The following is a 16,726-nucleotide window of genomic DNA, read 5'->3' on the forward strand; positions in this document are numbered from 1 at the left end:
GAATAATCGATTATTAAAATAATTGTTAGTTGCAGCTCTAAGATGGGCAAAAGCACTTACTCACAGGACATGTTGTGGCCCTTTTTATGGTCAAAATAACCAAAAAAAAGTCCAGACGGACATTTTGAGCCTTAGGTGTTATTAAGAATGATTGAGGGCTGTATGTTGGCCCACGTAGCCTCGTAGCCCCCCAACCCCCCCCAACAAAACGGCATAGTTTGAACAGCTTTACTGAGACTGTGATAACAGAGACAAGGGGCCAGAATCAGTCCACATAAAGAAAATCACAAGTCAAAATGACAGGTGACTTTGTCTTTACAACTCTCTACTGCGATGTTGACACGCACAGATCCATCAGTGCAGGGAGGAACTGTCAGAGCCTGGACTGTAGAGTGGACAAAGAATACAGAGCGGACAGCGTCAGAGAGTGCTGCGCCTTGATGTTTGTGGCTGGCATTTGTTAAGTTACGACTGCCGGTACTGTACTCAAAATAAAGGTTTAAAGTCACATTTATTTATTTTTTAACAACACGGTGACAACCTTCTCGTGTTTATGAATGATTTTATAGGTTCTAAATGTGATTTTACAGTTTGTAAAAGTACAGCACAAGACATTTGATTCATCTCCATGGAGTTGTTGGCATAATACTGCATGTATATGCAAAACACATCAAAGTGAAAAATACGGGATAAGCCAGTAAAAGTGCTTTCTCAGAATTGAATGCAGTTAACGAAAAAAAAAAAAAAAAAATGCATCGCTATTTTTTTTACAAGCATGTGTGTCATCCATAAAACCTCGACATAACAAAAACAAGAAGAGCATAAAAACACCTTCAATCGTGGATGTAAAAGTTCACAGATGATGCCGTTATAAGATATCGTACGGAACTATGTTTATTCCCCCGGAAAACACTTTTTAATGTTGAGCATATGCATCAGGGCTTGGTTCTTTTTTGATATTTCGAGCACTTTTGTCGATAAGTTTATGCACCGAGCGTCCAAACTTCAACGAAGCGAGCATGGGGTTGTCGTGATTAAATTCCAATGGTTCCAGCGCCCTCGCCTTCACATTCAAAGTGTTAATAAACTTAAATTGAAGATTGAGGAGTCACAATTCAGCATAAAACTTACCCAGATACAGCACCCTTAATAATCCTGTCAGTGCGGGGGATTGGACCAGCAGCCCTTGATAACAGAGCACATTTTAAGTAGAAGCCACCACTGTCACACTCACAGGTACCTACAGGTAAAAAAGAGGTGTGCTGTGAGCTGACTGTGTGTGAGGCTATTGTGACAACATTGCTGACTTGCCTTAAAACACTTTTTGCTGCCTTTTCCCTTTCTGAATTGTTTTGATGAGTGCAGAGTTGTGCCTCGTGACTTCTTATTTCTATATTTATTTATTTATTTATTTAGGCTACACTTTCCAGCTTCTTTTTAACACATCACACACTGCCTTCGTGCCTCATGACAGGCGGTCAGGACTTACCTGTCAATATCCATCAAGGGAAAGCAAAGCGCGTTCGACGACTTAACATAATAGTTTGCTTACAGGGTGAATATGTATTGAAATGTTCTTGCTGTGTAAGTGTCCTGGATGTTTTTAGAAAACATTGGGCCGGGTTCCAAGTTACCCACTGGGCGTGGAGTGACAAAACAAGCTGTGCTCTAGAGAGAGCTTGTAATGGATTGCAGTGATTCCCCTCGGACATGCTGTTGAGCAGGTGGCGCCTTAGCTGGTGCAACACACGGCAATGAATTTACCATTTCCTGCTCCGCCATCTGACTATAAATCATACAGTCTGAACACACATTTTTAATAACCAGAGAGGCAATTAAATAAATTCAGATGAGAGTCAGACACAACTCTCTTTGCAGGTTATTTTTCTCATTAACCAAACACTAAAGTGCATACACACATGCATGAACAAGTATGCATTAATTTTTTTTGAACCTTACACTAAATAATTTAATTTGATGGACATGCTGTATTGCCAAAGGGACTAATTTAATCACGCAGAAGTGTGACAAAGTCATCCTGAGCTGTGAGGGTACCCTGTTGAATTATGGCTTTAATAGAAAACACAATGCCGCCTGGCCGAGTGGCTTCCGATATTGTTTTCTTTTCCATTATGTGCTTTCATGGAAAAAAAAAAGAAGATCATACAGCATATACAGTACATTGCCTTCTGCAGCTGGCGGTAGCAATGCACCATTACGGTAGTAATGCACCAATTACAGAAAGAATTCAAAAAAACAATTTGCAATGAGTAAAAGAAATACGCGTAGCATCAAAGCAAATTAAACATGTTGAGTGTAAGCAAAACTCCTTGGTTACAATGTAAACTCTTCAGAGAGCCTTTTAATTTACATTTAGATTAGTCCATGAGCATTTATTAACATTATTCACCGTAAAGTACAATTACATTTAGATTGTAGAGGGATTGTATACAAGATTTGTCAATTTGTAACTGGGACCTACCTGATCGGTTAAAGGTCACATAGAGTTGCACATATTATGTTAGTTATGGACATACATTAAGTTGTTTTTATGGTCAAAAACCTCCTAGTTGCTGTAAACGAGCCGATAGAAATCCTCTTTTCTGACGGTGTTTCCCAGCCGCGAGACTTGAGACTCAAATCTCTCAACCTGGAAGTGACATCACAGCAGCACACATGCTCTCAGAAGCGCAGCTCCCCCCTCTGGAACGGAGGATGCACTGCTACTCATTATCAAAACATTGTTTTAACAATGTTTAAAAATAGCTTCGTCACGACTCCCCGCCGCAGTCCCTTTTATGACTTTGACCCAGAGTTAGATGACACTGTCGCTCGTGAAACACCTCCACAACAGACTTTATTCTTCTTCTGCGGTTCAATGTACGCAACCGGATGTGCCAGGACTAGTGCCCGGAGCACGAGGATCTGCTGTTCCGGAGAACCGGTGTTTACGTAACTATTACGGGATTTTCAGAGATCTCACTGAGCCCGAGATTACAATAAAACACAGCGTTCTCAGCAATGGCTGAACTGTTTGTTTAGAACCTTCAGGGCTTCTTAAACAAGGTAAAGACTCAGATACACTCTAAAAAACAGCGTTAATTGGAACATCCGGTCTAGTTCCGCTTTAAAAACATATGCAGCAGACGCTGTACATCATGCTACTCTGACATATCAGTAAAAAATGTGCAGAACATGGACTCTCCTCTAACAGTGCAGCTGATAAAATCATTTATTTCTGCCCTGCTCAAACTGCCTACGGCAAGATCCACCTGTGTGTGACTGGCTTTTTTTGTTGTTGTTGTTGTCTCATCTTTCAGTGAAGTCACACACCCTCACAGGTGGTTAATCCCTGTGGAGATCAGACGGTCATCTGCAATGGTCATATTTTCCCAGCCTCTCTGACAGTGAGGTATGCAACCCATTAGCTGTGGGCGCTAAATGAGGCAAATACAATATGGCTATTACTAAAGGGGCTAAAGAGGGGGCAACTGTTTTTTTTGTTTGTCTCTTAAATGCTTGGGAAAACAGCTTGGGAACTAATCTCTTTAAAAGTATGACTAATCACAGATTGAGGCAAGGCAGCCATGATTTTTTGGATATTTATTCTTAATAAATTTTAAACATCACATAGATACAACAGAGTATTAGGGCCAAACTTGTTTTTAATCTTTCGAGACGAAAGCCACAATATTATGAGAATAAAGCCACAAACTTTAGAGAATAAAGCCGTAATATTATGAGAATAAAGTTGTAATATTATGAGAATAAAGTTGTAATATTATGAGCATAACGTTGTAATCTTTCCAGAATAAAGGCGTAACATTATGAGAATAAAGTCGGAATATTATGACAATAAAGTCAAAATATTACGAAAATAACAATGAGAATAAGGTTGTAATATGAGAATAAAGTTGTAACCTTTCCAGAATAAATTTGTAATATAATGACAATAAAGTCAGAATACTGTGACAATAGTCGAAACATTATGAAAATAACGTAATCTTTCAAACATTAAGTTGTAATATTCTGAGAATAAAGTCGTTATCCTCAAAGAATAAAGTCGTAATCTTTTGAGAATAAAGTCATAATATTATGAAAATAAAGTCGGAATTTTCTGAGAATAAAGTCATAATCTTTGAGAAGTCGTAATATTATGAGAATAAAGTCATAATATTGTGGGAATAAAGTTGTAATATTAAAAACATATATATAAAAACAATCTCTTCAGTTTGGCCCTAATACTCCACCGCCATACATACATAGAAAGAAGTATAATATGATAAATAATAAATAACCAGCACATAGACACTGGTATACACAGTCTAATCATGAAGACAAAAAGCAACAAAAACAACCAACAGCGATGTCATAACTACTTGCTCCATCTTCTGTGGAAACTATTTTATTCTTCTCTCAAGAGACATCGGCGCACAAACATGGTGTTTCAGTCCAGGGATGTACTTCAGCACGTCTTGGATCGTATCCACCATAATTAGTTCCTCAACAGCGCTGGTGCATCCTCAGGCTTAATGGGGAGCAATTAAAGCCAACACAAACAGTGTGTCTTTCCCCGTGTGCCGCTACAACAGTTTGGGAAAAAGATTTATCCAAAGAACCTCAAAACTTTGCATTTATTTATTTCATTTATTTATTTATTTGCCGTAGGATATTCTCGCGGAAAAAGTTTGACAGCTCTCGCACATGCTCCACTGTACCCACATCCCCCCGCCCCCCCCCTACACACACATATACCGACATGGAAGATGGAAACTGATAAATGCAAACACTATTGCTTTCTCTGTCTCTCAACTTGCTGTCAGGGGTTAGACATATAATTGTGTTTATAGCAGAGAACATCTACACAGAAATATTCCACCTACACACACACTTTGAAAAACTCATTTATTTTCTGTGGCCATCTGCAAGTACTCCACAATGAACCTTGTGAACCGAATGAATCATTCTGTTTGCAGGCAGGCAACACATAACTTTTCCTCTGAAATGCGCAAGTTTTTCAAGCACCTTCTCATTTTTCAGATGTTCATGCACAAAGCACACGTTGCTATTAGTGTGGGATTATCTGACATATACTGTAAATATTATGCAAGCAGGTTAGAGGGTACAAACAGGGTATGGTTAGGGTGTAAGGTTCTACTTAATTTAAGTAGAAAAACATTAGCTATTCAACTTCAGTAATTGGAACCTGACACATGAAGTTTCAAATTCACAATATATATAACGTCAGTCTCCAAAAACAACAGAAGCAGCTGCAGAACCATATGGAAACCTGAAAGTTCTGTCTGGGAAATGATTTCAAACAGCTTGTGCAGCACAAATCCGATTGTGTTGTGTAAAATCAATGCACGGCAGGTCTAAAAGGCAAATAATTAATGATGCTGAGCATGTTTTCATGGATGTTGCTGCAGCATCATGGAAACAGTGCTACTTTTTTAAGGGGCTGTACAAAAAAAATAAATAAAAAAATGACAACACAGCACTACAATTGTTCTCTCCAATGACAGGGAGAGGGAGTGCAGATTAACGCTGGAATTACTTAAAAAAAAAAAAAAAACTTTGAGTCATGGTGCTCCTCACCGAGTGTGTTTCTGCAGTTTCACACACTGTCTGGCTCGGTGCTGGGAATTATTATCACAGCTCAAAGCATTCTGTCTCGGGCAGAGAGAAAATTGGATGTTTCTATGGGAAACGCGGGCTGAGGCTGTTTTAATTGATTACACTTACGTCTCTTTAGGATATAAATGGGTATCGACCAAATCAACACATTTTATCAATCAACCAAAATCTGTTGATGAAAATGCTGATTTCTGTTGTTGGTTTACGACAACTATTGGTTAAAAAAAGTTTTGTTCCCTGTAGAGTTTGCTGAGTTTAGTGTTCGAAACAGAAAATTACACTTGTAAATGGACTTCAGATAAAGTTTTCAGACAAGGAAATAATGTTAAAAAAAAAGTTTTATGTGCATTTCTAATTTCTGCATCTGTTTGCGTGTTAAAGGTTTCTTTATTGTTTTTTACAAAGCCACAAAGAGAATGGGATTTGGTTCTCAGGTACGGACAGAGTTCAATAAATAATGAATAACATCAGAAAAACAGAAACTGTTTAAAATTTAAAAATCATTTCTCACTACCCAATCAAACCCTGAGCCATTTGGTCCACATTCTGTGATGAACCAGAGAGCAATAACAGTCAAATGACTTTTGAAGCCAGGCAAATTTGTCATCTGTTTCTCACACATGGCTCTTCCAATTATGGACAAAGCCTCAAAATGTCCATGTAGACTTTTTTATATTATTATTATTTTAACCATAAAAGGGCCAGCAACTGTGCTTTTGACCATTTTTCAAGAATTACATAACTTAAAACATAAAATGTATTTATAGTGTATTAACAATTTAAAATGAAGAAAACATATTGTAGTTATACACCAATACCAGATTTTGCATGTTAAATTTGAAATTTGAACAGTGTAAAACACAATTAAAGTAATATTTGTTTGAGTCAGGCCAAAAATTGGACACTTATATACAGTTGTTTTTCCAACTCTCGCCTCTCTGGCGACAAAGACGGTGATTTTCCAGCTTCCTGCAACAGCGCGGTTGAAATTACCATAATAACCACATGTTGGTTTTGACGTGCAACTTCTCAGCTTTCAGAAACTGTTGGAATGTTTCCAACAGCACAAACCGTTGTGTAATTGCAGTAATGCAAATTACACTAGCGTGTCGTCTTCAGTACACTCAGGGTTAAAGGGTTTTAATACTTCAGTGTATGCATTTTTTTTTCCCCACATGCAGTGAAAAACAGCCTGAGGAGCAAAATAAATTGAACTATTTAGGTGAGGCCTGAATATTACAAACATGAGTGCTTGTTTCATATCACGGACTATATTATTCATGAACAGCACAGCTGCAGAAGTGCAAACGATATACATTTAGTAAGGTTAAAGCATTATCTATAGAAACATATTATTATTCTGTTGAAATAAAAGCTCACACACACACATATGTACACACGTGTGTAGTGTAGTGGGCTCACCCACATCGATTTTTCACGTTTCTGGCATCGTGCCGTACATTCGGAGGGACGTTCTTGAAGCTGACACGCATGACCTCTCATTAATTGCCTTATAGTTCATCTGTTTTGTGTTAATAAGCTGTAGAAGAAAAAAACAAAAAAAAAACGGTAAGCAACATCAGCCTTTCAGAAGGAGGGCAAAGGTCAAGCAGCTCGGTTTGTCATTCATAAAATCTCGGAAAAGTGCGCAAAATTAGTAAAACACAATGATGTATCATACTATTGTGCAGTAGAGCTGCACGACTGCATCTCAGCACATATCATCATTCTCTGGATTCATTTCATGCAGTTTTTGGAACATAAGCACAGCGCAAATCTGAAAAAGGTAAGGGTAAGCTATGGCTAATTAGTACTTAATTATTAATCACTGCAGTATTAAATTGAGTTGCAATGAGACGGCGCACACATTAATTCTCCACTGACATGCTCGACAACTGGTGTCCCATTCACAGGGCCAAGTAAGGCTTTAGTGCCAAGCACGTTCCAACCAACACATTTTCCACACTTGAACACACTGCCACCCAAGAGTTCTCCATCAGCTTCATTAAAATGCATGGCTGCTCACACAGTCGCACCTTGTGTATGCACAAATTTACATGAATGATTTCACTCTGCGTTACCGCAGTCGGAGACCGTACATGACTCTAATGTTAATAGACTAAATGAGAGTACTTGTTTGCCGGGGCTGAGTGCGTGTGTGCCTTGAAACCAATTCTAACAAAAGAGGAGGAACTGTGGATCAAGCCTTAAGCAAAGCAAAGGTAAATGTCCCCCCCTCAGTGTCATCATGCACCGAATAAATGCAAAAAAGACAGAAATAGAAAAGGGAGAAAGGAAATGTCAAAGTCAGACTGGAGTTTTCGGCGACTTCAAATATTAGCAACCACCCCCCCACATTTGAATCGTGTTGAATAAATCACTTTTGAAATGGCAATGCACGGCAGATCACTCAGCGGTGAGCTGTTGTCCTCCTTTTATGTGAAACAGAGCTTCGCTTTGACCATTGTTTTGCAGGTGTCATCCAGACTGGCGGGAACAAAACGCCGTTTCTCATCAGTTAGACAGAGATCAGAGCCGTCTCTAATGCAGATCATTGCGCAAAAAGTCTCGGTCATGTTTTATTAATCAAAGTGTGGGGGGGTGGGAGGGACTTCTTACCTTCCAGTGGTCTCACCACCAGACAGACGGAGGATGCGGCTCCTTTTTCAGGACGGTTAATTTGTCTTTGGAGAACCTCATTTGCATTGCAATTATCTAAGAAGAACCTATAAGTGGATCCTGCTGCCGCTGACAATTGAGATGGAGTGGCCATTTCTGCTCTGTGTTATGAAGGAAGGCTCAATTGATGGGGAGTATAGAACTGAAGGTTGGAATGTTTCCATAACACTGTGATTACTACGTACACAACTCTGTAAGGGGCTGAGTCTATTTCATCTTTCATTTCAAATAAAACGAAATCTGTGATCATATATGATAACATTTGTGTAATATTGTCATTTTATTATATTGTCGGTGTTTAAAATTTGCAAGGTCTAATCATTACCAAGACAATAAGAGATATAAAAGCAGGGCATATAAATTGTATTTTACATTAGTGGCTAATTCTGAGCAATATTTGTCATTACAACGAGGGATTACTTCCTGTTGGTTTAAATCACCATGTAGGTTAATAATCCAGTAAGGTTCATTTACAATTTACTAATTCATTCAATCACACAATTTTTTTTTTATTCTATCTCAACAACTGCACAACCGACTGTGCATCATAGAAAGATATGCTGATGTTTTGACAAATGCCACTGATGCCTCCTATATTGTGCCTTTTTTGTGACCTTTATAAAATACAAGAGATCTTTGACGGTGAAAATGTGATCTGAATTCATTTGAAGGTATATTACGACGAAAGGTTCCGTGTGTTAGAAATCTGTGACGTCTGAGGGCGAGACTGCAGATTGTAACACGCGATGACTCGTTCACGCGTTCCACCCTTTCTCGAACAACACATGAACTAAAGTTGAATTTAAAGAAGTCATTCATATCTAAGACGGGGCCAAGCGCAGCGCTGCAGAGCCTCTTTCCATGTCCATACAAAAACACGATAGCACAGTTAGTTAACAACAAAAGTTTAAGTGCTGGCAGAAAAAGAAAAACAGAGCTGTGCTCATTAATTGTTTGAGGTATATTAGCTTTGTCTGACTTGTTAAGTTGTGATTTAGTGTTTTATCAAGTGTAGTTTTAGCAACTTTATTAGTGCTGGGCACGTTAACGTGTTAACGGCGGTTGACACGATTTAACGGACATTAGCGTGTAATGCGACTCGGGGTTGTTAAAATTAGTCTCTAGAGTAACGCTAAACTTTAAAAACAGAGGCGCACATACGCAGTACACAAGTGCGCTGGTTATTTGCAGCGTTGCTCTTTTCATTTAATAAACAGACCGCTCCAGTTCGACTGTAGACGCGATAACAGGCGCTAAAGGAGCTAACGCAGCTAATGGAGCTAACTGGTAAACAGTGCCTGGAGTCCGGTGCCGCGGCACGTAAAACATGGCGTCATACGGGTCTTTTTCCGGTCAGTCGTCATGGAAACGCGTCAAGCGTTAATGTGCGTTAGCGTTGATGCTTCATTTACACCATAACGTGTTATGTCATGTTAGCATGCACTTCTGTGTTTTAGTGTAGTTTTGACATTTTTGTTTGCTCGTGTAGAGGTTTTTATACTGTACATGTAAAAGCCCAACTATAGGGACAAGAGTTGCAAACTAGCAATAGCTATAAACTCTACGGACAGCACATCAGTTGCATTATTTGTATTAGCATATGTTAACTGTATTGTCCCTTTTTAAATCAAATGATTCCATTCTAACCCTGTAGCCTTGGAAACAATTACCCAGGCCTCACTTTGGATTCTAAAAATGAGATATTTGTTGTGTCACATGATCTGTTCATTGTGCTTTGACTTTTATTTTCTTCTTCTCCTTTTAATAAAGCAGATGCCAAAATAAACCGCAGTATTTCTTTTATTCTCATTAAAATGTTCCCTACCACGTCTTCTTAATGAACCCTCTAAAATAAATTCATCCAGCATTTTAACAAGCTTCACACCTGGCATGAAAGTCAATGCAGTGATTAGCACCTTGGGGATTGCTAAACAACACATCTTTACCTAACTCTGAGAGTTTTCTTTTGTTTTTAAATGAAATAGTTACTATTTTTAGGTCGAAATCACGCTTTTTTTTAAAATGAATACGATCATTCCGAAAGAAAACGGGAGGGCATAAATATTCCTTGCTGAAATCAAACGTTCGGCTGTGGCGACCTCTAAAACGGGAGAAGCAGAAAGAAGAAGTTTTGGCAAGAGGATATAGAAAAATATGGAAATATATATATATATATAAAAAATATAAAAGTTGGAACTTTATGAGTTTATTTCCAGCAAGTGCTTGACCCGTCATTTATTGCTGCCATGTGCTTAGTGACGGTGGTTAAGAAGCACAAGCTATATGCTGACACAGTGAAAGTAATAAATAGGCGTATTGAAACACTGAGTGTATGTGTCTAAATACAGTCGGAGAGGGAGGTAAAAATCATTATAAGTTGCTGAACCTTACAAGTAGCACGGACGTTGCAGAGTTACAGTTCTTATGCAAAAAAAAAAAAAAACAATCCCGCTAATAAGACGATGCTAACGAATGTGCCGTTATCCCCCCGGGGATTGTACACAGCTGTCTTCACCTGCTGAATATTTTCTCTGTTAACTTGGGTTTGTCTTCCTCCTTTGAACACAAGAACACCCTGATGGCTATAATTAACTCTGTCACTCTGCACTCGTGAAGCGTGCCATCTTTCATTTCCACCATATACCTCACACATAGATACTGTAGAAACTATCCGAGGCAGCTGTTTTTCCAGCTCGTGTGCCACTCATTGTTGCCGGTTTCACGTTCTCCCCTTTCATTTAGCCTCTCCATTATATATATATATACTGTATATATGACATGTGTACTATTTATTCAATCATAGCCTATTTACACTCCCTCATTATACTAATCTTTATAATGTGCTTCAGATGATAAATAAAAAAAACAGTGCTGTTGCTGAGAACTAATGGCAGTTATTATAAAAACACATGCTCCACATTGAGAGGGTCACTTAGCTCATTTGCCAGATGGCCAGTACCTGGATTATTATTAATGCAAAAGTTGGAGTGCAAGGCTTTGTGTCAATGTGTGTATGTGTGTGTGTAACAAGAGTGTGGCTTTTTTTTTTTTAAAGAAAACAACAGTATTTTGTGCACATTTTGATTTATTGAGAGAAGGTTATCATTACTAAGACGGAAAGACGGTATTTGTTTTATAAGAATCTCTTCATCTATGGAATCTCAAACCAATTCACACAGTGCGGTAAATATAGCTCACTTCTTTGTCACGTCAGCCTCATTTGCATGGATTTTTTATTTTTTTTATTGCTGGCTTACATAAGACAGTGTTGAAAAGAACATTTTATTTAGCTATGTAGTTGGACCTAAACATTCACCTTCCAAATGAATGGAAGTCAAAGTAAAGTTTAGATGTGCAAACCTGTGTGTGTGTGTTTGTTCAGGAAAGGTGTGTTCAATATTGGACCTTTAATATTTAATATAAAAGGGCCAATGTTAATTATTGTTAGTTTGAGGTTCACGGCAGCTAATAAAGCACGAGGACCCTCAGCTTTAAACAGTTCTCTGTATCACTGCACAGATGGCCATTTCCCATTTCCAAGGCAAAACACAACCGCTATAATTCGCGATGTGTGCAGGACAAACATTTATGTTTGGAGCTATATTTCCGCGGAGGCTGACAAAGGGCAAACGCACTGCAACGACCCAAAACACATGCAAGAGGAGAAACGAGCTGGATATTCATAAACGCTGCAGATTCAGAAGCACGAGCGGAAAATAAAACAAATGCATTCTGAGAAAAATGGGCTGCACAAAAGCCAAAACATGCATTGAAATCAGCTTGACTGCAGACTTTATACCATAAATCCCTTAGTAATTCAGGAGTTAAAATTCAGATCTGTCAGATAGTTTGACTATGGCGTGACTGCTTGACCGCAGTCAGATAACCCCTTAATATAGGTCTTTTAATAAAGTAAGAATTAAGTAATCCCCGAGTATCACAACAACTGGTCATAGAGCTGCACGAGAGCGAGCGCTCCCACGGTGAATATGCTGGTGTTTTCTGTCCTGCTTGTGTTTTCGTTGTGTTTTTGCAGTGTGTTTTCTGGCGTAATTTGCTGCGTCTAAATTCCTACTCATTCCCTGGTGTCTACCTAGATTTGTTTCTTTTGGGTAAATGCAAGATAATCTGGCTGGTGAAACTTAATCTCGGACTAACCTGCTTGTTTGTTTGTCTACATGCGAGAGCCACGTGTGACAGACTGGCAGCTTGTCAAGGTTGTGCTCCGTTTCTCACCCCGCGTGCGCTGGGAAAGTATCCAGAAGAAACAATTTAACAATGGATGGATTGATGTGTGTGTTTTTGTAGCCACATAACAAATGTGTAACTGTGACGGTGTGCGCTCTGACATTGTGAGAATTATAAGCTTGATGTCTCTTCTGTGTAATGGCCCATGAATATCCCCCTGGACATGGTGATCACAGTTTTCCTCTCACACAGCTTCATGCAATAATATGACACTGATTCATTTAGCATGTGCTTTGTCACATATGCAGACGCAACGTTAATGAATTAAATAACCTCGAACTCACGTTGAGGTCACTTCTCGTCTTGAAACAGTGATATTGCCAATTTTATTCAACACACTCTTCCTCTCTGTCCAATCTGTGTCCCTACCTATATTCAAAGATGTGGGTTGTTCTGGTTAACGTACACTTAAACAATAATACACCTTACTTAAGTTCTAATTCTATGGTGCCACAGTTGATGCAGGAAATGTGTGCAGCTACACTTTAACAGTAACAACAACAAAAAACACTTTCACAGCCATTTACAGGGAGCTGTGTCTCATGAATGGCTCTATGCATCCATGTGGATAAGAGATAGTTTTGCCGTCAGAGACGTAGGCGCAATCTTGTTCTAAAATGGTTTCCAAAAGTAACGTCATGTGCATCAAGAGTGTCAAGTGTTGCCGACTAAAGGAAGCTGGCACATTGGATTCAATGTATCACACGATGCACAGAAGCAAATAAATGTATCTAAACAATTTCCTCCGGGATAACAAAAGTATTCTGATTCTATGTATATATATATATATAACACTGACTTTCTGCCTCAATGAAAATAGTTTCCCGTCACTGCTAAATGCACTGTTACCATAGTAACTAGGCACCAAAAAAACAAACATAAAAACCACCAGGTAATGTTTGTAAATCAGAGATAATGCAAGTTGATGATAAAATGCAAGTTACTCTCCGAAGTCTCGCTGCTTATTTGCTTCATTGTTCAAGAAGTAATTATAGCATTATACTGTGTTGAGGAAAAGGAGAAGTCACATTAGTGACAATGGGTAAACAGTGGAATATGTTAATAGATAATTTTGGATCACAGAGCTGTCACTTCTCTTTTCACCAAAGTAGAGTGTGCGGTGGAGAGAAAAAAACAAAAAAACAACAATAATATTCTTACAGTCAGATAACACCTTTCTCCTGTCTGTGATGTGTCATAGGCACCTTCTGTCAACTCTCCGTTTCTGTCTCCGCTTACAGATGGGAATTGGCCCAACTCTTAATACAGTTAAGTACAGAGAGCTGTGGGACTTGGGACTATATCTATAAAGCAAGTTGCGTCTGTGTGTCTGTCTGTCTGTGACAGGCATATCTCGCTGACCGTTAGTCAGATCGCCCTAAGACATTGGATATGGGTTGAGTATGGCCCGATGGTGTGCATCCGTGATTTTCAAATTCTATGGAGGAATTTTAATTTTCCCTGATTTATCATGCTGCACTTTCGTTGATTTATCACGCTACACCAGGTAGGCCGTGGCTCATCAGCAGCAGCTGTGCTGTCTGGAGCGGGGAGGTGGGAGTGAAGAGGCTCTCCTCACGGTGGGTGAGACATTTTCACACAGTTCACCACAGAACATGGTGTTATACTGAAACGACGAGGTGTCCATTCACCAATATGCACATATTTATTTTGCATTAGCATGCTACTACTATGTGGCTAACTTGGCGAACCCATTTCCAAAGGTAAGCTAGCAAGGCTACGATTAGCATTAGCGTAGGGCTAACATAATACAAACACTGTGCAACCTCATTAGGCACGCAATGTTTTCATTTTCAATTAACATTAGCGTAGCTAGCTGTTGTGACTGTTAGCCTTTTTCGTTCCTTATGATGCATTACCATAACTGAAAAATCTTCTTCAGCTCCTACTATAGGAATACATCCTTCCTACTGGCACTGCACTAGTAGTATCTAAATATAATTTTAGTCCATGGCTAATAGTAGTCGGTGGGTTGTTACTGACGCCATTGTATGCATCCCATAGGCATGCAATGCTACGCTAAACAATGTTACACTGTAGCCAATTGTAGTAGCTCCGAGTGAGACGTCTCACTTTTCCCAAATTTGTGTTGCATTGATAGCACATGCGTGAATGGGGAAGCAACAAAATGGCCCACAGTTTTGGGAACATATATCGTACACAAATACCTGTGTAAAAACACAGTGCCAGCCACAATAATATCATAAATGAAGCTGTTTGCATTGACAAACGGCTTCAGGATGTAACATTATTACATTTTAGATTAAGAACGGAAACTCAGAAGCGTTTCTTGTATCACGCTCTCCTGACTGACATTTGTCTGGCATTAATACTCTTATGAACACGAGCAGCACTGATAATAATGTAACCATTATTAAAACTGTTCATAAAGTGAAGAAAACTGTGACATTTGTGGAGTATTGGGGGCGGTGGTGACGGCGGAGGGGGCAGGTGGTGCACGCTCAAAACTTATTTCTGGGAAAAAGTGCCATCCCTAATGTAAGCTGAGCCTTGCGTACCATGGTGCCAATTCAACGATGCATGAACATTTATAGAGGAAACACGTTTTGGATGATTCAGTGTAATGTATTTTTGTGCAGCTCATAATCATTCATCAGTCATTAGTTGCAGCCCTATAGAATTTTGAGATATTTCATTGTATTCTGCTATTTCCATTCTGTTATGTGTGAAATCTGACAGTTGCTTGGACACACTGTTCATTTTCCTGGACAATATGCTGGACAAAATAGTGAGTTTGTGACCTTGTCATTTGCTTGACTAAAGAAACTTCTGAGCTAAAAATTTACTGTAGTGGGAAAACATAATGAGGATATTGCCAGAGGAAATTTAGGGTTGTTTCTTATGTTGTAGCCAGACAGAAAGCAGATAGGGATTCCAAGTCCCCTTTCTATTCAGATAAAGTGAAAGTGAAAACTTTGATGTGGCCATTTAGCCTGGCCAATTACACAGACACATCAGTGTGTTTTCACCAGTGTGAGTGTAAGAGAGAGAGAAAGAGGGAGATTAAGGCATAATGTGCAGCTGGTGCTACTGTTAAGAGGACTACCATTTGGAAGAGGACATTTGGAGTACAGGTCTGTGGAAGGAGTGCCACTGTTTTTTGGAGCATCACAGCCGTACGAGACACAGGGTGCAGTCAAGATCAAAATGAAGGGCGTGTTCAGAGATCAGTGTGATATTGCACATGGCGATGTAATGGAAACACAAAATTGACGGGCGTCGCAATATGCTGTCTGCTTTTGCAAGAAGTGTGGTTTTTTTGGCTTTTAATATGTGTGCACTAGAACAAATTGCTGTGTCACTTGATATTTTTTGGCTTTCTCGAGAATAAAAGATGTATAAAAGTATGAATTATAATATTTGTGGAACATGCTGTGGCCATGTTTTACCATCTGCGTGCGTGGAAGCAGGGGTTGCAAATTGCTTCATGACATGGGTAGCTGCACAGCTATAAAGGATAATTGTATCTAAACTGTGCACAGAAAACACAACATTAACACGTATCACAAAGGAATTGTACACGTGTTTAACAGGTCACCTGATCGCCAACCAGCAAATTATCACAATTTTAATTCACCATGGTTGTGTAACATTTAAAAGCCTTGTATATGGGAAAAAAATAACAAACAGCAACAACAAAACTGGAACCAAAAGGAACAGGTTGAGACTGGAATCTATCAGCAATTTTGTTTCATAACAGCACAAGTCAGTTAACAGTGTCTCAAAATAATAGATGTCTATTTTATTTCTTCTAGAAGCCAAAGGACCCACCCACAGGGATGGGCATCAGAGAGAAGAGAAACTACTCCTGCATCCTGGAAGTGGTACAGGATGATGGACGATACGCTTAGGTCTAAACATCACATTAATCCTCCAGCTCAGTGCGACTCCCCCAAGGACGCAGAAGCAATGTCTCCTCCACCAAGAGCACAGAGCAAAAGCTGGGCAGATTGTGAAGAGGAGGACATGCTAGCTTCAAAGCATGGGGAGCCAGACTGACTGGTGTAGCTCCAGGAAATGGAGAGGAGAGAGTTGAAGAGGGGGAGGCGTTCACTGAAGCACGAAGAGAATGAGAGGGGAAGCATTAGCGAGAGCAAAGAGGTTGGAGAGCAGGGACAGA

Source organism: Microchirus variegatus (assembly GCF_963457635.1).
Source record: "Microchirus variegatus genome assembly, chromosome: 16".
Taxonomy (NCBI): Eukaryota; Metazoa; Chordata; class Actinopteri; order Pleuronectiformes; family Soleidae; genus Microchirus; species Microchirus variegatus.